Source organism: Dermacentor albipictus, unplaced genomic scaffold, assembly GCF_038994185.2.
Source record: "Dermacentor albipictus isolate Rhodes 1998 colony unplaced genomic scaffold, USDA_Dalb.pri_finalv2 scaffold_19, whole genome shotgun sequence".
Lineage (NCBI taxonomy): Eukaryota > Metazoa > Arthropoda > Arachnida > Ixodida > Ixodidae > Dermacentor > Dermacentor albipictus.
In genome coordinates this window covers 5,716,299-5,741,914 of record NW_027225573.1, presented here as the reverse complement: position 1 = coordinate 5,741,914, position 25,616 = coordinate 5,716,299, and the positions used below count along the sequence as shown (strand labels likewise).

Genomic DNA, 25,616 nt, shown 5'->3' with positions numbered 1-25,616 from the left:
CCGTGACCTGACGCCCTGTGCACCTGTGGTAGCTTCCATTGGCGTCCTGTGCTGCTCCGAGCTGTCTCAGACAAGTGATGGTTTCGCAGTCGGGTGGCTGCTGGCAGCAGTGGTCAATCTGGCGCGGTGATGACAACCCGAGGGCGATCCTGGCGTCATACGACTGGATGAGGTACTGGGACATCGCAAGGACGCCATGGACACCAAACACGGGGCTCATGGCGCTCTTCTCTCAATGAGAGATCTGCCTCCCCACCTGCAGTGCTTCTGGAACGACCGCTACCTGCGACGAGACGGCACGACGACGCAACAGAACATGCAGCGAGGCGTTGACGATGATGATGATATTCCTCTCTTTCGGCGCGTGTCAACGTGTCCTCTTCGTTATCGTCTTTGTCGTCTCCTTTACAAGGGCGCGTGACAGCTGTAACTCTTCGCGTAATCCACACTGGAGTAAAATGGAAAATTTTCAAATAAATAATTGCAGTACAATTACGAAAATATTTGTTAGGCATTCTATCTGTAACGTTAGTTTTGGTGCTTTGCGTCCGCTTTTACAGGTTATTTGTAAATTCATTTTTCCCGCTCGAAATGGAGCGGAAATAAAAGAAGCTCTAAGAACTTCTTACTTTAGGTGATAATATTTTAGCGCGGAGTCTATCCGTGGAGAATCGTTGGGGTGAAGGTAGGTGGCAATTTCGCGAGCTCATTTCTTAGGCAGCATCCAGAAATATTTTTGTAACTGAGCACTACACTAGATGTGCTGGTTGTAATCATGACTATGTGAGGAAGATGAAAATATTTAAATTATTGCATTATATGTGGGAATATTTTATTTCTTTTTTATTGTGTTTTCTATGTTTTCATACCGTGGGGTGCCTACGAAGCTTCTCAAGTGGCCAAAAATCTTTTTCTCAAAGAAAACCACCCCCTCTTACAGTCCGTGAAGATGGACGAACAGCGAAGGTGTTAGTTCCACCGAGTGTTACACCACGGTAGTCAAACTTCGATAACAGTCTGCATTGTAAATCTTTGGTTTCACCATTCCTTCCCCACATTTTTGCTTTTGAGCTAGGCAGCTTCTTTCTCAGGAGTACGCATTACTCGTGGTCTTCGCATAGTTGTAGCTGGGATGGAATGTGCGGAACCACTAATCCAATGCTCCTTGTAATGGGTGCAAGGCCCACCCCTCGAGATGCGGCAGCTGCAATTGTTTTGACGATTGGTTGGATTGCTTTGACGATTGATGTGCTTGTTGTGTTAATGAGGTTACAGACACGTTCGGTTGCAACGGAGAGAACGACGTCAGGGACGGCACGGCCGCAGTCTCCCGTTGTCGCTTCCATTCGATCTCTAGAGTTTTCTCGGTGGCATGGTTACCTGCATCCACCCGTCATTCATGCTTGCGATTCTTCAAAACTAAATTTCCTCAAAATTAAATGCAGCCATCACGCAAGACAATGAACCGCTCATATCCCCTTAAATAATGGCTCATACACTCGTAAACGTAGCCTCCCTATTGCGACGACAGAAGTGACATTGTACGTTGGAATGACGAGCGGCAACGCACCCAGCTGTGGAAGAAGACGACGACGACAACGAACTCGGGAGCAGTAGCAAGCCCGTGACATTCCCATAGGGCCGATGGGGCCAATTTTCGCAGGCGACGCTAGCGCCGCCTGGATGCTAACGGTAGTTGCACTGATACCCGAAAAATGTTTATTGCTAATAATAGATAATGTTTTGAATATTACTCCCTCACAATCTAAATTTAAAAATGACAGGCGACGTCTGAATAATTTCTAGTTCTTTAGAAAGTTACATGCGTATCGAAAGCGCAATGACACTTGTGAGAAATACCGCATAGCAGACGACCGACACCGGCGTCGTCTGCTTCTGCTCTTGCTGAATAAAGGGAAAATCGGACATCCACCCGTTCGTAGTAATTGCTACGAACAGGTGGATGTCCGATTTTTCTTCCATTAATTGCTTCTCTCCACCTTGCGGGTTTCCGCAGAACTGCTACGTCAATCACTTCTGCATTGCTGTTGCGCTGCCCGCTTGCTTTGGCCAGGTACATACCACTATATATATATATATATATATATATATATATATATATATATATATATATATATATATATATATATATATATATATATATATTTTACTTCCCTTAGATATATATTCACTTATATACTTATTTACCTATGAAGGTTGCCACTTATGGTGTTGGGCTGCTGAGCACGAGGTAGCGGAATCAAATCTCGGCCACGGCGGCCGCATTTCGATGGGGGCGAAATGCGAAAACACCTGTGTACTTAGATTTAGGTGCACGTTAAAGAACCCCAGGTGGTCGAAATTTCCGGAGTCCTCCACGTCGGCGTGCCTCATAATCACAAAGTGGTTTTGGCACGTAAAACCCCATAATTTAATTTTTTTTGAAGGTTGGCACTGCTACATAGGCCGAGAGAAATCACGACGCTAACCACACTAACTCGCTCCCAATAAACAACTTTATTCTAGCATCGTCGATGTTTACATGAAATAAAAAGCACATGAATAGCGTTTCAAAGATATACTGGTGCGTACCATGCATAGTTGTTTATGTGCAAAAAGATACTACGTGCAGTCTCGCCAAACATTTCTGGTGAACACAAGCTGCCCACCGCTGAATGAAGAAACACATCCGACCACAAGATGCCATCGCACGCTGGTATGTTGCTAAAGTTATTCCACTTTTGTAGCTGAAGACGTCACGTCACTTCGTTCACAATATTCGTAAACTGCAACTTGATTTGAGCCAGTGCTTCCTGTTTGAGCAGAAACACGTAGCTTTCACAAGGGCGAATTCTGTCGCGACTGTTCGGCTTCTGGTCCAGAATGCCTGCTCTCTCGCCGTTAACCATTCGAGAAGCCACATTATAAAAATTTTCAGTGTTTAAGCTGAATTTGCTTCGAAAAATTTATAATTTCAGGTAGAAATATGTTTCTGTACGTGCTGGTTTGATGCGTTGCAAATAAAGTTTACATAATGAAGGCTTAGCTGGCATTTCGATTACCGCTGCCGGCGGTGCGCTGTCGTCGTTTCGATGGTGGCGCCATCCCAAGGCTTGGACACGAAATACGCCACATGCCACAGGCTTGACGACACTCATATGACGTTTTTTATTGCTGCGACTACACCAAAATTTGCTTAATACAGTAAATTTCACTTTCTTGAAACTTTTTTTATTAAAAACTGAGCCACAGGAGAATGGTGTTAAGTTCGTAAGCTTAGCACGTCAGCTTTGCCTTCGTTCGCGTGATGTTTGCTCGCCGTCCGTTAATGCAGGGCCGATATTTTAATTTCATTTCAATAACCTCGGGGCCTAAAATTCTGTTACAGAGCTGATGGGTGCTTACTGTATGTGTGTTTCCGCCTAAGTAACCTTGAGTGATTTACACGCATACCGGTGCGTTGCTGTTGCGTAAGAAGCTGCCCGTCAAGTTGGGGACGGAGACAACCGGGGGTGTCCTTTCACGAGGTGCCAGTCGAAAACGCTTTGCGTGCAAAGTGGTTGAGAACTATATCAAGAAGTGACGATTTGCCGATCATTACTATCTCGGACTGCTCTGTTGTGTGTAGCCTCCACTTCCGTCCTACGGATTTCAAGGAGAACTTCACGAAGCGGCTTCTGAAACCCGGTATGGTACCCAGTGTGTTCGCTGAACAGACACCGTGCCTTGCACAAGCCGAGAGCACGACAGTGCCCGGTGTGTTCGGCGAACGGACACCGTGCATCTCACAAAGTGAGAGCGCGACGGAACCTCAAGGCAGGACGCGAAAACGTAAGCGTACCCCTTCGAGTGCTTCGCCGCCTTGCGAACCACCAGAATGCCCAAATGAAGGAAATCAAGGACCGGCCACGCCTCCAGGTCACGAAAGTAACGAGAGCAACATTGAAGGAAGCGAGACAACGTGCTATGCCATTCGACCTCATCGAGAGGAAACCACGATGGAGGCTCTAACAGCCGAGACTTCCGGTAGCTTGAGTGCGGCACGTACAGGGATGGTGCATGCTAAATGCTCGTACAAGACACAGACACCATTGAAGCTGTATTCCTCGACGTACTCTGTCCAGCGCAAGCGGTGGCGCGAATAAGAACGGGCGGTCAAAGCGGAAAATGAGAGGCTGAGTAGGACTGTAGAACCGTACAAAGAGGAACTACCCAAGCTAAAAGAAGCAGCACACGTTAGTACATTTCTAGAAATGATGTCCGATGCCGTCAAAGAAAATTTAGACGCACTCCTAATCGTTGATCAGGTAAATAACTACAGAAAGAAAAAGCCACAGTGGTCAGAAACAACGCTGCGACATAGCATCGTACTCCGAAATTTGTCAGCGATGGCATATGAGTACTTGCGCTCCGAAGACCTGCTAAGGCTGCCCTGCAACGAGACCCTCCAAAAATACATCGGCGCGGTTTCCGGTGAAGTTGGCTTTACTCAGCCAGTTCGTTGCCGCCTGGAAACAGAAATATTAGCGCTTGAAACACCACAGTCAAAAGTTGGTTCACTCAGCATAGAGGAAATCAGAATTCGCCAGAATTTACAATATCACAAACAAAGGGACGCGTTCATTGGCGACGTCAACACGGCCACGGAGCTGCATCGTTTTGTCCCAAACTGTCAGAATGAGTGCCTGGCAAACTGGGTTTTCTGCTTTTTGCTCTGCGGGCTCCACGGTCGATACAAGATACCTGTCGGGTATTTATTCACAAAGGGGTGCAAAGGGGAGCAACTAGCAGAAGTCATGGGCCATGTTATCCAGAAAACTTCGGAGATTCGAAGTTATTGAACGAAGTCCTGCCACAGTGATCGCAGAGGAGGAAATGCGTGAAGCACAAAGCAACGCTAATCATTACTATGACAGGACGGCTCGCACGCGCCGCTTTGAAGTGGGGGAAAAGGTAATGATCCTGAAAACCTCGTTGAAAAACAAACTAGAGGTTCAATGGGAAGGACCGGTTGACATAATTCAGAAATTATCTGAAACAAACTACGTAATCATGGTACCGGGAAAACGAAGTACGCCACAAGTGTACCATAGCAATCTACTTAAACCCTACAGGCAGAGGGAAGCCATTGTGAACATGTCCCTTAACCAACCTGAGGAAATGCCTGTCGACTTTCTAGAGTTAACAGCAGCGACGGAGACAAAATACATTCACGAGACCATTGATAAGTTAGTAGAACAGGCGGAGTTGAATCCCAATCAAAGGGCCTAACTGAGGGAACTCGTGTTTGAATTTAAAGACGTATTTTCAGACACACCGGGCAGGACCACTGCGATCGTTCACGATATCGAGTTAACCTGGTCGGACCCTGTTCGTTCGAAAGCTTATCGCGTTTCGCCTCGTCAACGTGAAGTCATGACCGCTGAAATAAACAAGATCTTACAGCTAGGTGTAATCGAGCCAGGAGAGTGCGATTATACCTCCCCTCTTATCTTAGTTGAGGTCCCAGGTAAGGAGCCGCGCCCATGTATCGACTACCGCAGGCTCAATTTAATCACGAAGGACCAGACTTATCCAATACCGCATATCGAAGAAAGACTTGAGAAAGTGAGCAGTGCTAATTTCATCTCTACGACGTTTTAGTCAGAGGGTATTGGCAGGTCCCGTTGACCGAGAGGGCAAGCAGGCTGGCGGCGTTTATTTCCCCGATGGGAACCTTTCGTCCGAAAGTCCTGAGTTTTGGATTGAAGAATGTGCCATAATGCTTCTCTAGCCTTATGGACCAGGTGCTACGAGCAATGGAGGACTTTGCACTTCCCTATCTCGATGACACAGCAATCTTTTCTTCATCATGGGCGTACCATATGCAACAGCTGCGAACCGTGCTGTGTCGTCTACGAGAGGCCAACTTAACTGTTAAGGCTCCCAAATGCCAATTAGGGCGCGCGGAGCTAGCTTATCTAGGTCATGTAATAGGGCAAGGTCATCATCGGCCTTGCGAGGTTAAACTGACCGCAATAGACAACTTCCCGCAACCGCGCACCAAGCGGGACATCATATCATTCCTTGGCTTGGCGGGTTATTACCAAAGATATATCCCGCGGTATTCCGAGATTGTGAGTCCTTTAACGGATGCTCTCAGAAAAACAGAACCACAAACGGTAAAGTGGGATGACGCAAAAGAAAAGGCTTTTAGTATGTTGAAGAACGCACTAACGAGTCAGCCAGTGTTGAACGCGCCCGACTACTCTAAGCCATTCATATTTCAGTGTGATGCCAGTTACAGGGGTATTAGGGTGGTGCTCTGTCAAAAGAGAGATGACGAGAACGAACACCCTGTACTGTACGCCAGTACAAAGCTTTCAGTTCGTGAAGAAGCATACAGTGCATCAGAAAAGGAATGCGCCTGCGTAGTTTGGGCGGTGCAGAAGCTAGCTTGCTATATCGCTGGCTCAAGATTCACTGTAGAGACTGATCATTGTCCCCTCAAATGGCTGCAGTCCATGTCTACGAAAAATGGTCGTCTTTTGCGCTGGCGCTTGGCTCTCCAACAGTACAAACAAGAAGGGTAAGCTTAACGGCAATGCCGACGGTTTAAGTCGTTGCCCCTAGTGTATGGAAAGCCTCATGCTCATCCGAGTTTCCGTGGCATCTTTTTTGTTCGTTCATACGTTTTCCGAATTCATATGTTTTTCCAAAGTGAATCCGATTGTTAGCTTATTTTAATAACCACGTCTTAACGCTTTCAAGAAATGGCTGTTTTTAGTGTTCAGGGGGGGGGGGGCGCGTAGGGAATGGGAAAGGTGTAGCGGGTTTTCTTTTTTTTTTGAGGCCGAGTGTGTCTTGGGGTAGGTTGGCCTTGTGCTCGCCGCTTTGAGGTTGTGGGTCCAGTACTGTTTTTGGGTGATTGCTTGACCATGCAGGAGACGAAAAGTTGCGAGACCTCCTGGCAAGACCAATTTCACCGGACCGGACCAGGAAGAAAAGTCACAAGAGCGCCACGAGGACTGATGACCACTTCCATGAATCTACCTGCTACCGAAACGCCGATCCCTCGTACAGCGGCTGCTGGCCCGTACACGTCGGGATCTTCCTCCCCCGCCGGAGATGCTGTTAGGGTTGGCGTCTGACACCACGTGGCGACAGGAATTTCATCCACCAGGCTTCGTCGAAATGAGGCGTGACTTCTGCGATGGTTAACGTCCCGCACTTCGTGCACAAAGAACTTTCTCTCGCCGAACCTTTTACCTGGCCTCGTCGAAATGAAGCATGACTTTCTAATTCGCCATTACCGTTTCGAGTGTGCCTGTCTGCCGGAAGCCCCGCAGTGTACAGCCTCTTTTGTGTGTGTGTTTGTGCGAGTTTAGAGAGGCCCTTTCCTCGACTTGGACTTAGAACTTCCACGAACCCGCAAAGCGCAGAAGAGGCGGGCAGGCGTCTACAATTCCGGGAGGCGGGACGACTTCTTCCTTCAGCAGGCTCGGTATAGCCAGAGGAGGAGGGGCCCTCTTTCAGTGCCTGTCACGTGACATCGACGGAAGCAAGATCCAGCCCACGATTGTAGAGAGCCTATTTAAGGGGCTCCGAAATGTACTTTTAATAACTTCATGCTCTTCTCATTTTCTTTCATCTACCTTTGAATAAACCGTGCAAGTTTCGCACTAGAAAATCGTCTCCCCCTTGCTTGGTCGCCATGGTCTACCGGATGCCTGCAGCCCGCCGACAACGCCACGATACCCAATAAGTAACGTCGGTCAAGCTTCGATAGGCAAGCGCCGCTACTGCTCGGCAGCAGTACGATACGCTACCCTGGAGTACGCAACACCTTTCACTCTCCCCAAACGGAACCCAAGGGCGGCGACGGTCGTTCAACCACCGAGATATGCCGAGCTGCGGCACCGCCAGCTGCACAGCGCCCGCTCCGTACGAGACACGCGCCTCTCCCGCAACTCCCGCGGGGAGACTTCAAGATCGTAGTCCGACCACGCGGCGGTTTGGGCGTAACCAAGGAGACCCCTCGAACGCTCTTTGCAGCAATCTGTGATGCGACGAAAATCCACCTGCAGGAAGCGCTCGCTCAGGACGAGGTGCGGCTGCATCCAACAAACAATACCTTGACGATCAGCACTCCAGAGGAGGCTAGAGCTCACGCTTATGCCCAAATAATGTCAATCCTCATCGGCACGAGCGCAACTGATGTCACCGCATACCTCGCTCCGCCCGATGATGCGTGAGGGGCGTCATTCACATGGCCCGCAGTGGTGAGTCGCAGGGTGAAATCCTGAAAGGACGTGTTCCCTTCAATCCTCAACTACCAATTATTGACGCTCGGCCCTACGGGAAAAAGCGATCCATTATCATCACTTTCGCCACCGGCCCCCTGCCAAACGCTGTCCGCTTTTGGGCGGGTATTCACACTTGATTTCCTAATCGACCAAAAATGGAGGCTCGCTACAACTGCCGGCGTATCGGACACCGCCAGGATGTCTGTCCCGCCCCAACTAGCGGATGTTGTCACAATTGCGGTGACAGGCACACGCCAACGGAACCCCCCAACCTATACACCCAAGTGCATTGTCTGTGGGGACGAGCATCATACTGGGAATATTCAGTGTAAGTACCGGTACACACGCCCGCCACCACGCACCCAGCCAACCACCGTACGCCATTCAAGAACCCGGGAGCAGAAGCCAGCCCCGCGAAAGTCATCGCGCAGTGCAAGCACTGCGCGCTCCGTTTCACGTGACCGTAGCCACAAGCCCCAGCAGGACCTCACCTGGGCCGACCGTGCAAGGAAATCGCCGCCTGCCCCCGCCCAGAAAACTCCGGGCCACAACAAAGGGGAGCTCCGGGCCCTGCGGCAGGAGGTAAGACGCCTCACAGTCCTCACTCAGAGCTCATTTCCCTCTCCTACTCTTTCTCACTCCCCCCCCAACTTCACCTCCTACTCTATTACAAACCAACACCGCTCCCTCTCAATCACCCCCCTCAAAAAAAAACAACGTATCACTCACCCACCCCTCACCTCCGAGCCGGTCGATGTCGACTCCAAATTGAAAAACCTCGCCGCCCAATTCGACAAAAAACTGAAAGAGATTGAGGTTCGCCTCGAAAGCAAATTCAATGCTCTCATCACTGACCTCACTACGAAAGTGGAGACGCACTTGGAACGCTGCGTGGAATCTATACTTCAGAAAATGGTCAACCTCCTCGAAGCACGCCTCACGCAGCTGCCCCCGCTCTCTACCCCCCTTCTCCCCACAGCTCAACTAACTGCCATGGAACCCCACATCCCAATAGACGCGAGACTAACCCCTCTTATCCATCCCTTTACGCTCCAATATGGCGGGACGGGGCAACAATCACTCCCTTCACATGATAACCTAGAAGTGCCGCGGCTTCCGGGGCAAGCAAGCGCCCCTGCAGCTTCTACTTCCTACACTTTCCCCAACATTTCCAAATCCTTCTTCTCCAAGATACCGCCAATCAGGCCACACTCCCCAGTTACAACTCCACACACTCTGACACCACAAACAGACACAGGGCGTCCACACTTGTGCACCGCACTCTAACACACAAGACACATTACATCACATCAAAAACGCCCTGCGTGATCACCGAAATTATCCATCATACACATACACTCCTATCCGTCTTTATTGCCAATATCTACCACCCCCCATCCCAACCGATGGCCTCGTTAGACTCCCTCCTCCGAGAGTTGTACCGCCTAGCAGGGAAGCACCCCGTACTAATCGGTGGGAATTTCAACAGCCAGCACACTGACTGGGGATATAAAACAACCACACACAGAGGTCGCAGGCTCTGGCTGCTCATGCAGAACCTCCAACTTTTCATCCACAACAACTTTCAGATGCCTATGCGAATCGGCAACCGTGTCAGCATGGACACTAGTCCGGATCTGGTGATCACCCGCTCCCTCCGTGATTCACGTAACCTGGACGAGAACACAACACACACTGGGCAGTGATCGTTACATGACACAAGTCACTGTCCCATTCAAACCACCCCGCCACGCCTACATGACACACAAACTCATTAACTGGCACGCTCTCCGCACCGCGCGGACTGCCCTCCCTGACAACCCCATCACCGACATCACCGACTGGGTAGACTCTCTTCAGACTGACGTCCAACACCATACGCAGCTGATTGAAACCACCACAGACACCCCAACACTAAACACTCGACTCGCCCACCTCTGGGAGGCCTACCACAGCCTCCTAGAAAGGTGGAAACGGGGTAAACATAGCAGAACACCGAAGAAACGCTTAGCCGCTTTACAATCCCAAATTCAACTACATTCGGAGAAGCTCTGCCGCTCAAATTGGGGGCAAGTATGCGACGGCATCGCCTGCAAACTGACAACCAAAAGGGCGTGACACCTCCTCCGACACCTCATCGATCCATCGAAAACAAAAAGACCACCCAGCACCAAGTCACCCGGCTCATACATACACACATGGGCAACCCCGATGCTCTGTTGGGTACACTCCGCGACACATACACTTCCCCTGGCATACCATCTCCTCTCCCCTCATACACAGGACAGCCGAACCCCGAACTCGACACCGACATAACAGAGGCGGTGGTCAGAGCAGCCCTCATGACTCTCCGCACCAATTCCGCGCCCGGCCCCGACCAGGTCACCAACACAACGCTTCGTATGCTGGACAATCAATCGATTATTCGCATCACGGAGTACTTCAATCAGTGCTGGAAAGAGGGCACCCTCCCCCAGTCCTGGCGACACGCAAAGGTAATCTTCATTCCGAAGCCCAACAAATCACTTACACTCCAAAACCTTCGCCCAATCTCGCTAACCTCGTGTCTTGGAAAGCTTTTCGAGCATGTGGTATCAGCGAGGCTCGCACAGCTCATGATAGACCATGACTTATACCCTCGCAGCATGGTGCGATTCCGGCCCCATTTGTCCACACAAGACACCATGTTGCAAATCACCCATGACATCTTCCATCCGCTCATTCCAAGCCACACCAAGGCAGTCCTGGCTTTGGATTTATCCACAGCCTTTGATCGCGTCGAACATCACGCGATCATGACTGCACTCTCCCCACTGAATGTGGGCGCACGTACGTACGTACACCTACATTCAGGCATTCCTCACAGCACGCACGGCCGAGCTTCACTTCGGCCCGCTCACCTACCCCACATACTCAGTAAAAAGCGTAGGCACCCCGCAAGGCTCCGTCCTCTCACCTTTCTTATTAATTAGGTAGTGACTACAGTGCCGGGGCCCGGCGCTTTAACATCTGCCCTGCAGTGACGGGGCCCGTCTCCACTTTAACGTCAACACTGTAGCGACGTCAATGGCTGCACTTCTTTCAAACAGCATTCTATGCAAACAACTTCGAGCACTTCACGGCAGGCAGTGAACCTTATTAAGGTCCTAAGGAGCGACTCCGAAACTCTCTTATGAGGGAGGGGCCGCCGCGAGCCGCTCCCACGTTGGGACGGGCAAGCCGTACCTGACCGCCTCCTACTCTTCCGTGGTGAGATGATCGTAGTCCCGTAACGAGGGACACCGCCAGAGCATGTGTTCTAAAGGGCAGAATGGACCTCCGCAATCTGGACACGAGCCCCGCACGGACGCGGCGTTAGGTTGCCCCTGTGATCTGCAACGGCCGCTGCGAACCGGTCGGACGAACCGTATTGGGCGACGTCGACGAACGCGACCGATCGTGGATCGTCGGCGACGGATCCGAGAAGTGCGGCCGCCCGGGCCCGGCGTCTGCCTACATTGCGTTGCGGGTGCACGTTGTGCGGGAACAGCGAGACCGTGACGGCCTCCCGCGACCACGCGTCGAGCGCGCACCGCCTTTCCCTGACGGGTTAAAGTCCAGCGCCTCCAGGATCCGCCTCCCCGCAGGCGAGGAAGCGAGCCTGACAACCTGGACTAATTTCTGTGACTCAACCTCATGGAAGGTGTTGTTGACCCCCAGCTGCATGAGCTTCGTGGTGCTGGCGTCTATGGGGATGCCGAGCACTTCACGGACCGCGATATTTTATTGCAGTACTGTCCCCATTATATTTCACATCCGGACCCAACCACTAGCTTGCAGTTATTGGGTCCAACAATCTTTTGCGTATGCACTGTAACACCTATGATGATTATATTAAAGAAAGAAGGTTCACTGTAATGGAAAGGGAATGATAAAAAATACATAAAAAAGGCACGGCACATGTTCCTGCTCGTGTAACGCCAGACAATGAATATTCTACTGAATTAAGAAAAAGAATCAGCTAGTCGCTTAGAGAACCGATAAACATGCAGTTCGATGAAATTTGAGAAATAATGATATTGAAGCTTCCAATACTTTAGAAGAAAAGAAAAAGAAAATTAAGACCGAATCATCGCGACGGAACATCACAAGTCGCCGTAGGCGTCGAAGGCCCTAGCTATAACGAAATTATTTTTGAACAGCTCCGATAGTGTCCATGCAACAATGGTTGCTTGCGTACTGTCAAATGCTCATATGCTGCGGCATAAAGCTCAGGCACGGTGCGAAAACGTGCTCGGAGCGAAAGCGAAACATCGTGCGAGGACATGCATGCAGACGCGAAGTCGGTCACTGCGAACCCGCGCGATCGCTGCATTAACTGTTATGCTACATTTAGTTACACAAACAGCCATCCCACCATAAGAACATACTTCACATAGTTTTCTCGGCGATTGCTTACGTTTCACGCAAAACGGTTCGGGGGAATTGATCGCGGCGACCGCGCGCAGTGTCCCAGCTTACTGTACGTAGTAGGCAGATAGCGTCTGTAAACCATTCTGTGCTTTCTGTTTGTCCAACATTATTATTTTAAAGGTAAAATACTGCCATTTCGAGAGTACTTGCACAATTGTTCAGGAGGGCTGCCGCGTAGTATGTTTATTTGGCGCCGACGCATGTGAGGCGCTTCCAACAGATGGCGACTCCGTAATCGCCCCCAATACCGACATCGTGACGGCCCCGTCGCTGCAGTGCTGTTGTTAAAGCGACGGGCCCCGTCACCGTAGTGTAGATGTTAATGTACCGGGCCCCGTCACCGTAGTGCAGATGTTAAAGTGCCGGGCCCCGTCACTGTAGTCACTACCTATTTAATATCACACTCATCCCCCTAGCTCGACAACTGGCAATCGTTCCTCACCTGAAACATACTCTCTACGCAGACTACATTATGCTATGGACCACCCATGGCAGTGATGGCGCCATACAGGACACTATCCCACAGAACATCTATACAGACTATCCAAGCAGCCACCAATCTGACCCAAAACTATGCAGTTAGAGTGGGACTTTCTTGTTCCCCAGAGAAGTCCGAGCTTCTGTGCATTCGTCCCAAGAGCCGCAACTTGCCCTACTCCCCCATCGTCATCGAGCTGGACGGTAGACCGATACCAGAGGAGGAAACCCTCAGGATACTTGGTATGAATATCCAGAGTGATTGGAAGCACACGACTACACTCCGGAGACTCAGGCAGGTAGTAGGGGCGATCTAGCACCTCATCCGCCGGGTCTCGGGCCACCACAGAGGCATGAGGAAGCGTGATCCATGCCGATTGGTTCACGCCTTTGTACGCAGCCGTGTACTCTGCTCCACCCCCACGGTGTACGAATATACTGAGGTGTTGACACTGCGCCCGCCGGCGCGTCCATAGTATGTTCGGCCGCGGCGGGGCGCACCCTGTAGTTCTACCATAGAATAAAGAACAACTTTAGAGAAGGGAAACTGTTCCTTCCACAGTGGTTCGAAAATAAGAAGCGGCAGCGCATGGAACTTAGTGGGGAACCCGACAGATGGCGCTACTTAAACAGGAAGCGGAAATTTTTTTTTTAGTACACTATTCAATATGGCCGCTTTACAGCGGTGGCGTCTGCTGCCGCAACCAACACAGCGACATGGACTAAACGGCATTTTAGCGTTCCCGCCTTTCCAACCTGCACGTTTCTTTTTGTTCTTTCGGGGGCCGCTAATGTGCAACTCATAGTTGGTGCCCCACATTCTCCATGTGGGCATCACCATTTTGCAGCCACTTTTGCAGGCCTTTCCACCCATGTGGCTATCAACTTCGGACCATGTAATAACGTGTGCTGTCTCCGCTCACGCCACATCACGGCCGATGAAGGCCCACAAGCATAATGGGCCGGCGGCTGCAGCAAGAAATGTCGAATGGGGAGAGCACCAATTACGGTGCATGTAAATTGGGAGTCTTTGTCGCTGTGTGGACTGCAGGAGCAGATGGTTACCTCGGGAGACTGTTGCCCATGCAGCTAACCAGGTCGCCACATCGAAGAAACATAACACGGCGACCATTATCAAATTAGACTCTGCATTCAATCACCGCATAAGGTTCAGACAATACACTGTACATTGGCTAAGATCCACATGACAACAGTGGGCATTCACGCACTACAAGTTGCATACAGCACATTCAGCTATCCGACTTCAGGCACAGTTCTTGCCTACGTCGCACATGGTGGTCTAGTAACGAGTGACAACCAGTAGCACATGCAGATTGGACAGTGCCCCACCTGTTTGCAATGACAGTCACCGTAACTTGCACTGCAAATCAATCGGGTGACGCAGGCACCTGCTGCCATAGCCAACACAGCGACGTGAACTACCTGGCGTCCTAGTGTTACCTCCTTTCTTACATGCACGTTTCTTTTTGTTCTTTCAGTGGCCACTAATGTGTCGCTCACACTTGGTGCCCCACCTGCTCTCAATATGGATGTGGTCTGTTTTGTGGGAATCGCCAATTCGCAGCCACTTTTACAGGCCTTTCCACCCATGTGGATATCAACTTCATACACTTCAAACCATGTAATCATGTATGATAGTCTCTGTTCACGCCAAATCATGTACAAAGAAGGCCACAAGCACACTTTACCCATGGCTGCAGCAGGAAAGGACAAACAGGGAGCACCAATCACAGTACATGTAAACAAGGAGTTCGTGTCACTGTGTGGACTGCAGGAGCAGGTGCTTACCTCGAGAGGCTGTTGGCCAATACAACTAAACAGGCTGCCACATCCCAGAAATGTAACATGGCAACCATAACCAAGTGGGACAACATTGAAACAAGATTATGTAATCAAATCACTTCAGCATACTCTAACATAACGCTCAATCTATACATTGGCACTATGCATTGGCTGCGATCTACATGACAACAGTGAGCATACACGCACATGGGCTGCTTGCGGCACATTCAACCGTCCGACTGTAGGCATAGCGCTCGCCTTCGTCGCACACTGCAGTCTGGTAACAAGCAACAACCAGCAGCACAAGCAGATTGGACAGTGTGTCCCACGTGTTAGTATCGACAGTCGGCGTTGAATATGAGCAACTTGCATTGCGAAACAATCGGGTGACGCAAGCATCTGCTGCCACAGCCAACAGCGACATGGAGTGCCCGGCATATTAGCGTTACCGCCTTTCCAACCTGCGTGTTTCTTTTTGTTCTATTGCATGCCACTAATGTGTAACTCACACTTGGTCCGCCACATTCTCCATATATGGACATGGTCGGTTTTGTGGACATAACTATTTTGCAGGCCTTTCCACAAATGTGGATATCAACTTCATACACTTAGAACCATGTAATTATGTATGAGAGTCTCCGTTGACGCCAAATCATGGCTGAGGAAGGCCACAAGCAAAATTTGCACGGCAGCAGCAGGAAAGGACGGAACGGGGAGCACCAACCACGGTGCGTGTAAATTCGCAGTCTATGTCACTGTGCAGACTGTAGGAGCAGGTGCTTGCCTCGAGAGACTGTTTCCCAATGCAACTGACCAGGCTCCCACATATGAGAAACGTAACACGGTGACAAGTACCAAGTTGCACAGCGCCGAAACCATATTCTGCAATCAATCTCTTCAATGTAGCTTGCACAAAAACACAGGCTGTCGAGCAAGAATAGCAATCCTGAATGAGACTAGGAATTCAATATTGGAATGAGAAAGCTTGCATTCAAGAAAGAAGCCACTCTACCTTGCAAGCATTGAAAGCCAAAAACATTACCAAAGGTAAATGCTACATAGCACACAGTGTAAAGGTTAATGCAAGACACACGCCAATGCCGCATCAGCTATTTCAGGAGAGGAATTGCACATGGCAACATACACTAGAAAGAACTGCTACACATATGTTGTGCTACTAGACAGTGACTGGCATTAAGTATGAGCAAAGAATCGGTTGACCTTTAATGTTTGTATGAGGAATAGGAATGATCTCTAACAAAAGTGTGGAATGAAGAAGCGTGCATTCATTGAAACAAAATTATACTTGGCAAAAATTGGCAAGGCCAGGGAGCTCCCTAAGGAAGGGCAAGCTGACAGAACACTCTTAGCCAGCGTCGTCTGTGCTTGTTCAGAGGTTGCAGGTACATCTGAAGACAAATAATTTTTGTTGTTGAGGTACCTGGATGACTCGGCCAATATCCGTGCTGGTGGAATGATGGCGTAGGCTCTTTTCACTTTTGAAACAGTCGTCCGTAGACTTGATATCTCATCCAAATAATTCTGGAATGGCTTCTTTGTTCGTGGTCTTGTGAATTCAGTTCCAGCCCCTTCCTGTTGGTGTAGATGGGGGCTCCCGTGATGACCAAGATGTACTTGGCACAGACTCTGTTGGGGCAAAACAATGGCACATGAGATACAGCAAAGATTATCCAAACTCATGTAGTGTTTTCTTTTATGTTCGAACTAATTATGCTGAACTGTAAACATGAACAAATGTTCATATCGTCTGCTACAAACAAATGACATGTATCTCAAGACTAGCAAGCCAATACAGCATATATCAGGCATATTTATTTCTGAACCAGGTGTTGTTTACCTTGTAGTAGCAGCCAAAGTCCACACAATGACCTTGTTGTAGCAGGCAGCAGCTTCTGTTTAGTGCATGGAGTGTGTTGCTTTATACTGGTGCCATCCTCATTACTGCATGTCTGGAACAGAAATTTTGACTGCATCAGAAATCGAATAAGCACAATTTTGCAATATAAAATGCGAAACGGTGCGACATATACATTGCAATGGTTTGTGACTACAGAACACATGCAAATGTACACTGTTTGTTCTAGGGCGCTTAAGCAGCATGGTAAATAAATATGGTTACTCTCCGTAAAATCGATGTCTGCGTAACTACAATGCATGTCAACAGCTTAAGTATTATTAAGATCACAAATAAGAACATTTGTGCGCTCGTTTATACACTAGAAGAGATCACACTGCTGATTTCACAAGCAAATAGATGAAAGACGTCAAGCTATTAGAATTGATGCATTCTTTTTGTGCATGAACGTGATGCACCGCTTCACTACTGCAAAAATAGATGTCCTGAGGTAAGCCAAACTGAACAGCAAGAACATTTGGAACCAACAGGTACGAAATATGGGTGAATTATCATGTGTGCAGCTGTTTAATACATTAAATTCAAGCTTCACTTTATCAAAAGGTTATTCGGTTCTGTGAACGAAAGAAGTTGCCGGCGGACTCGAAAAAAAAAATATATTAATAAGGCAACTCAGTCACGGCTACGGCTAAAACGAGATGAAAAATGTGACGCGCGTTCCGATATCGTTTCCCTTTCGTGAATGTGTGCATAATGATGGTCCCGCAACTGAAAGTTTATTTCGGAAACAGCAACGGAGGGTCCTGACTGCCCTTATGTAATGCAGCATCAAGTTCGTTAACTTACCTCCGCCTGTAAGTTAACGAGACGAATAAATTACATAGCGATTGAAGCAGTGATGTTAAACGACTCACCGGTATTGCTGTCCCCAGTCGCAGCAGGACCCGGCTCCCATTTCGATGCAGACGTGTTCCACATGGCTCACGACTGAAACCTAGCTTTCAGGCTTACACTCCAAGTTAAATAACGCGAGATATCGAAGCGCAATAAACTGGTGTTAGCACAAATTAACCAACCAATGTACGAACCAAGGAATCCGTAGCTGCCGTGCACGCGAACATACCGTAAAAATTTTAAATCCAGGCCAGAGGTCACGTGGGAGGTCGATGATGCTGAACGTTATTTTGCGTTTAAAATGACAAAAAAACAACAAAGTTGGTAATGAAAAGTACAATGTCAAATTAGGAATTATACTTTTGTAGTCTTTATCATGCGATAAAAACGCTTCGTTTACTGTTGAAGAAAGTTTGAAGGTTAAAATTGCGCTTACTACGGCGCCTCTAGCGGGAGATAATGCGCTCAACGGGGAACCTTTTTAATTGGCGTACTATGCCTGTTTCTTTAGCAGCGCCGCGCGGTCGATTTTTTCGCCCTCTGTGGCCATTAGTTGAACTTGAGATTGTGCCACCCCTGGTTCTACTGCGAGACGACAGATGGCGCCGCGACCAGCGGGCTCAGATCAGTGGGCTGGCGCCTTGAGATACCACTGCCCGCGCTCGATTTTCGTGTTTATTAGCGTGAGTACAACTGAAAGCGCTAAGAAAATGCTTTACATGTAACAAAATCATGCGTGTGTCAGGCCCAGTGCTTTACTGATACGAAAGTATCTGCTGTACAGCAGTTAATGATGTCATGCGGATCGCAAAGTACTTAAAGCCCATTTCCCAAGACGCGGTGTCGCTTGTTGCCTGTGTCAGGCCGTGGGAACGGGCGAAGAAGCACAGCGATTTCGCATCTAAGTTCTGTAGCGCAGCAGCGTGGCAGCAGCTGAAGTGCACGGGGTTTTGGTCTCTTCGAAAACACGTTGGGCATGTCCGGCGCCGAGGGCACCGGCTGCACACAGCGGCACCGATCGCTACTGAATTGGCTCTTAACGGACATCATCACATTCCCAGTCCTCTACACAGATAAGGCTGTCGAGTTTCTGCTTCACCGCATCTACGAAGTCTTTTGCTGATGTGGCATTGTTCTGGTTTATAAGGGCCATGAAATCGGATATGTCTAGTAGCGGCTTCTCTACTACTACTTCGCTACTAAATTTGGCAACTACTCTGCAGTTGCCAAATTTAGGAGGCTTGAGGAGGGTGTAAATGTACAATGTCTGGTACAGCTGTAAGAAAGTAGGCATTGACGGGTGGTCATTCTGGCTTCCAGCCATTCTTACCTTACTAAAGAAACGTTCAATTGGATCTTTATTCATCTTGCTTAACAAGACATATTTAAAATTGTAATCGTGCAGGAGAGCATTGCAAAGTTCTTTTGTGGATTTTGATGTGACTCGAAGGTCCTCAGATGTGCTCTTGGTGAGGAACATGTCTTTTGTTATCAAGCCACACTGAAGCTTCTTCTCCCAGCATATATTGAAGATGATGTCGCTTAGCCGCTGGCTCCAAGGCTATTACCGAGTCCACAGGTGTCGCAGCGGGCGAAGACGCTTGCAGATGCTGCGTCGCACTCTTGTCGACTTTCGGCCGACGTCGCTTGGGTGCTCGCCCAGGAGGTTCCCTCTTAAAAGGCTGCTTTCGAGGTCTGTTTGGCCGTGTGAGGTACTTTCGGCAATTTGGAAATAAGGTGGAAACTGCGTCTTTAGACAGTACAGGCCTCTTTTCGGCGTTAAGCAGCACTTTTCCATTGAGCTTCGCGTAATATATCCGGGATATCACGGCCTATGAAAAATGCTTGGCGCAGACATGCTCGGTAGGTGTCAAAGTCCGGTCTGCCCTCGGAATCGCACAAGCCACTGCTCCAAACGAACATTGTCAGACGGAGCTTTGAATAGTTCAGTTCAGTTCAGTTTATTTCCAACAAAATGTTGGGGGTCCTCCAGGCAAAAAGTTGTCATAGACAACTTGAGGGCGCCTGGGAACCATACAGACAGCAGGCAAAGTGATACATTTACAAAAGAACAGTTTGAATGACTTTACATCACAGGGTATTTTCAAATAGTGAAAATAATATACAATCAAGAAAAAAAATCAAATACAGATATGTCTACTACGAACATACAATGAAAACATAAAAACATGAAAAAATAAATATGCACTTGTGTTAAAGGGTTCTTCACTCATACAACAAAAAACGTCTTATTTGAGACTTGAATTTGTAGACTTTCATGCTGAAATTTATTTGGGAATTCACACGCTTTATTAATGCACGTATTTGATAAGCCAGCACAGCCCTTCCAAAATTTGTACGTGTTCGTGGTGTTGCTATCCGTTCGTTACGTAGTGCATAACGAGCTGACGTTGTGTGTGCTGAATGTAACAGGTTATGTTTATGTATATGCAGCAGGAGTTTGTAGTCATATATTTTACTCGCTTTGAGCAAATTGTGTTTAATAAACAAAGGATTATTTGGTAGATCTTTAGGTTCACCATGATAATTCTCAAGAATCCTCAGCACTTTCTTCTGTAATACCTCCAGTTTGTTATAATTCGTAGTCGTTGTAAAGTGAAAGTGAAAGTGAAAGTTTATTTTCTTTTCAACGAAAAGAGGGCGCCAAGACAAAAGGCAAGAGCCTGACAAGGTCCCGGTCACCCGTAAAACAGCTGGCATTGTGCATAAGCACTTCACAACAAAATACACAATGAATTTCTCAAGCATAGTAAAAGCATGAAGCAGTAAGTTAACATGCACAAAATTTGTACAAGAAAAGAATAAATTGAGTACACAATTTATCGTATTAGGGGTTTAAAGACACAACATCTTTTTTATACAAACAAATATATCAGTCCTAAAACAAAGAAACAATATCACAGGTAGCAAAAAATACAAATAAATACAACAAAAAGTAGTAAATAAATACAAATAAATACAAAGTATGTCGACTAAATAAATGTATCATTCTGTTTGTTCCAATAGGTATTTTTTAATTGTAGATTTAAAGCGTTTTTGTGGAAGGTAATACTCAGTTTCAAAGGGAAAGTTATTTATTATCGTGGGAATCTGGTAGCCTAGTGTTTGCTTGCCATAATTGGTGCGTGTGATAGGAACAAGCTTACGTTTCGTCCGAAATGCATAGCGGCTGTTGGAATTATCTGGGCATGAAAAGAACAATCTATGATGATGGATGTACTTAAGTAGACAGAAGTTGTATACTTCTTTTACTTTAAGGATGCCATATTTCTGAAATAGCGGTAACGTAGGTAAATCTGAAGGTCTGCCATGAAACCCTTCAATGGCACGTATAGCGCGTTTCTGAATTGAAATTAGTTTGAGGTAATTGCTGGACGTCGTAGTTCCCCATACAAGGATACAGTAAGATAACCTTGAGTATAGAAGTGCGTAATACATGGATATCTTTAACCAGGGGGGCAACAAATGAGATATCTTATACAAACAGCCGACTGTTTTACTTAAATCAGACATTAATTTGGTTATATGAAAATTCCAAGAAAGGTTCTCATTGAACCAAACACCAAGAAATTTCTGGTTTGAAACACGTTTTAATTCAGTATGTTCGTAGCAAATTTTCAGAGTGATACTTTCTACTGTATTAATAGGCTGAAAAATTATGTAGTTAGTCTTTGATAAATTGAGGCTTAGCCGATTCGTCAATAACCAGTCATGTAACTTTCTTAAATATGCATTTGCCGTAGCCTCCATTTGGGACAAGGAGTGGGATGAAAAAAATATATTCGTATCGTCAGCGTACATGACCAGATTAGGCGATTCGGATATGTTAGCGATATCATTTATGTATACTAAAAACAATAACGGTCCTAATATAGATCCTTGAGGAACACCATGCTGGATTGCCAATTTCTCTGAGGGTATGCCATTAACTTGAACATACTGTAATCTGTTATTTAAATAGTTCTTTAGCAAGTCAGATGCAATACCACGTATGCCATAACTGTTGAGCTTCCGTAGCAGGGTGTTGTGATGAACGCAATCGAATGCCTTTCGGAAATCTAAGAAAAGACCAAGAGTGAACTGTTTCATTTCGATATTCTTAATAATTTGTTCTTTTACTGTTAAAAGCGCCTGCTCTGTTGATTTGTTTTTCAGAAATCCATACTGCGAGGAAGTAATAACACTGAACTTATGGAAAAAATTCTCGAGACGAGTATTAATGACACCTTCAAAAACTTTTGATAAGACGGGTAGAACAGAAATGGGTCTATAATTCGATATGTCATTCTTTCCCCCACTTTTGTAAACTGGACATACACGTGCTATCTTCAGCTGATCTGGGTACACTCCGCTTTCTAACATACGATTTGCGATGTAACACAAGACGTCACATATTAAAGAAGATACATGCTTCAAAGGTACCGCTAGTATACCATCATGCCCTGGTGAAACGTGATTTTTTACCTTATGTATTAATGAAGCTATTTCATGAGTAGTAGATGGCATAAGCGCAATAGAGTTTTGTAAGGGAGTGATTAGATTAGAAAGTGCGTCTGGTACTGATGACGTACATACAGAATCTGCTACATTAATGAAAAAATCATTGAAAGCAGTGCCACGCTTTGAAGAATGCCTCCTCCTCCTCGCGCACTCTGGCCGAGGATGCCGCTGCGTCGCTATTGGTATAATAGCATCACGTGGGCCCTCGCGCCTTGCTTCAGTGCCATTTTTGCTCGAAAAGTGTCTACGGAGTGGCGAGGAGCGCATGTTGGCGCCGTTGCTACGCTCGATCAATGTAGGTAGCGCCACAATCGAGGAGGGAGCGCGAAAAAGAGGAGAAACGAGGAGTGAAGGCGGAGAAGGAGAGTGTCACTACTTTACGAAGTTTAAGGATTTTACCACCACCAGCAGCCTATTTTTATGTCTACTGCAGGACGAAAGCCTTTCTCAGCGATCTTCAGTTAACCTTGGCTTGCTCCTATAGCTGCTTCCAAGTTGCGCCTGCAAATTTCCTAATCTGCTCACCCCATCCAATTTTCTGCTGTCCTCGACTGCGCTTCCCTTCCCTTGCTGACTTGCCGGCAGGCAAGCGATATATAATCGCTATGTCGCAAGGCGCGTTGCAGAAGATGAACATGTTTGATAGTATTTAAATAGACCCTAAGACATTTATCTTTTTTTCCGTACTGGTTTCTCACCCGTGGAGAGATAAGGGTGCGAAATTATTTATCGCTCACTAAGTCAAATGGAGCAAGATCTTTAGCAGTTGACGAAGCCAAAATCATGGCGCAAAATTTGTCGGTGCCTTAAAAATGACGTTGCGTGCCTTTTGACGAAAGAGCGCAGCCACGGGGTTTACACATCGGGCCGAACTCGTTACATTTTGGCGCGCGCTAACCTTGCGTGAAACGGAACCAGGCGTCGGCGCTCTGCAGCCGTGCAGGAAGCCTCCCGAGCGCCAGCCCTTCTGCAAGCGTCTGCCGCCAGGGACGAGGGTGCCGCCGCTTCCGTCCCGAATGGCGTCCGGTGCGTCGCGCACGTGGGAAGATAACGTGTACGATGACGTCGAAGTGCCCGGCTTCAACAAGCCGCAGCTGTACCTGCAGACCAGGGACGGCCTGACCGAGGTCACCTACGAGCCGGTCCCCGACCAGGACCACGTCGAGACCACCATATCGCGGGACAAGGAGAAGCGTGCCGTCTCGCCCGATGCGAAGCACTCCGCCGGGGCGCCCGGGGCCAAGTCGAAAGGAGCGGCGGATTCGAAAATAAGATATGCCGTACCAACAAGCCCCTGTTGCTATCCTCATCGACCAAGCGTTCGCCCAAAAGCGAGGATGAGCACATTTACGAGGACATCGATGCCGCCCATATAAATCAGCAATAGTCAGTTAGGCTTATACTTCCTGAACTATGTATAACCGCGATTTTTTTTTCGATACACTCGAGCCATTGTTTATCTTTTCTTTTAGGCTCGCGGACCCCAGAAGGCGTACTTGAAGAAAAGAAAAGAGTGAGAGTCATCCGATTGTTTTTATTGCGTAGCGACGAACAGTTTGCATACACAAAGAACAAACCTACACCAAACTATGCGGCAGCCCCTTGGTATATAATAGTTTGGTAACCATTACACATAGATGCACTTGCGCAGCAGTGATGCTATCCTCAGAACATTACAGTGAGCTGGGTTAATGCAGCGCGAGCTGAATTTGCGTTGTCTAAAGTACGCTCTCAGAATCTTCGTTGCATAGCCTCCATAGCTTTACTATTATTATTTTTAGGCGCGAGGTGAACTTGGTCAATCTGTATAGTTTACTGCGTGTTTTGTAAGGTAGGTTTGCCTGGTTCATATAATGTTAGACCAACACAATGTTGACATTATGTAACGTACTCACAGATTTGCTCAAGGAAAGCGGTCCTGATATGTTGTTCAAGTTTCAAAATGTTTGGGCCACCGAATAGCACACCTGCAGGCAGCCAGAAATGGACGAAGCGGGAACCCTCAAGATCGAGAACTGTGCTTCCCTGACCCAGACTCGTACATATGCCCCTCGGCTCGGTACAACACACGAGAGATGCCGCGAGTGTGAAGCACATAGCTTTGTGACAAGGTTAGGCTCAATTAACGATGGAACAGGCACGTATATGCAACCGCTCCACAGGCACGCGCAAATATTTTGCAGCAATCGCAGTGAAGGAAGCAGAGCGCTGGAATACCCGTGGGCATACGGCTCGGAAAGTATAGAAATGGAGAAGATAAAAGCAAAAGAATGAACACTCGTAATAAAACGACAAAGACAAAACAAAGAAAGGAAATCGGGCAGGTCCCGTTGTTTTATATTTAAGACAGTGAAGAGCTGTCTTGTAAAGGCATGGTAAATATAAGCCAATTAAGAACAATCATTTTATTGCATTTGGGTATTGCTTATTTGAAAAAAAAATTACTCGCCATCCCGCCCCTGCGAAAGTGGATGTCCAGAGACGCTGTTGCAAAACCACCACTGCAACTGCTGAGGCGGTCATGGAATACATTATTGATGGTTCACCGGTTGAAGGACACCGGCGCCACAGTCGACAAGGGCTGAATGTGTGGATGAAAAGTCAGTGCCCCAGATCACGTCGTATGGGCACTGCTCAAGCACAAGAAACAGATCACTTGTCCGTTGGCCAGTTATTGGCCTCGAGCTCCACCACTGGAAAAGCTGGCGCCACCGTCGGCGTGACGTGCTAGCAGGGATCATGTGAACGCGTCGGCTGCTTCGGGAGCGCCGAAGCGAGCTGAAAACGAGTTTAAATTCCCTCCTACGCTGCGGTCCTTATTTAGTGGCGAAATTTTCCCACTTCGAGTGTCTTCTTTACAACGCTTGAAAGCACTACAATAGGCAGTGGCTGCCTTTGAAGGCGCGCAACTTGGTAGGCTACTGCTCGGTGCCGCAGGGCCGGACGCACGTAACGGAGGCCGGTGTCAGCCTTATTCACACGTAGCCGCAGGACAAGAAGCTGCGGGAAGCTTGGCTCACGAAACATAAAACCGGCAAACAGTCGCCGGCTACAACTCGGGTTTGCAGCAAGTACAGACGCGAGGAAGATTTCTGCTACGGCGCCGGGCCTGCGATGTTCTGAAAACGCGCACTGAGACGCTCGCCCGAGTCCGCTGCCCGACTAATGTCATGACGGTTTGGTCAATGAACTTGTCGATGCTATAGATACTGGCAAGTTCAATGGAGTGGAAAGGCAGCGGTAAGAAGCATACTTAAAAAAAGCGTGGCATATGGCCATGTTTGTGTTATGAATTAATGCACTGGATT

General features: G+C 47.9%; 1 long non-coding RNA gene across 1 annotated transcript; it reads right to left on the bottom strand.

The window, feature by feature from the left end:
• Positions 1–16,584: 16,584 nt before the first annotated feature.
• On the bottom strand, positions 16,585–17,986 carry LOC135917093 (uncharacterized). Its single transcript, XR_010569176.2, has 3 exons — positions 17,808–17,986; positions 16,876–16,987; positions 16,585–16,664 (listed from the first exon to the last, which is right to left on the bottom strand). It is a non-coding gene; the product is annotated as an uncharacterized lncRNA (long non-coding RNA).
• Between the last annotated feature and the right edge of the window lie 7,630 nt (positions 17,987–25,616).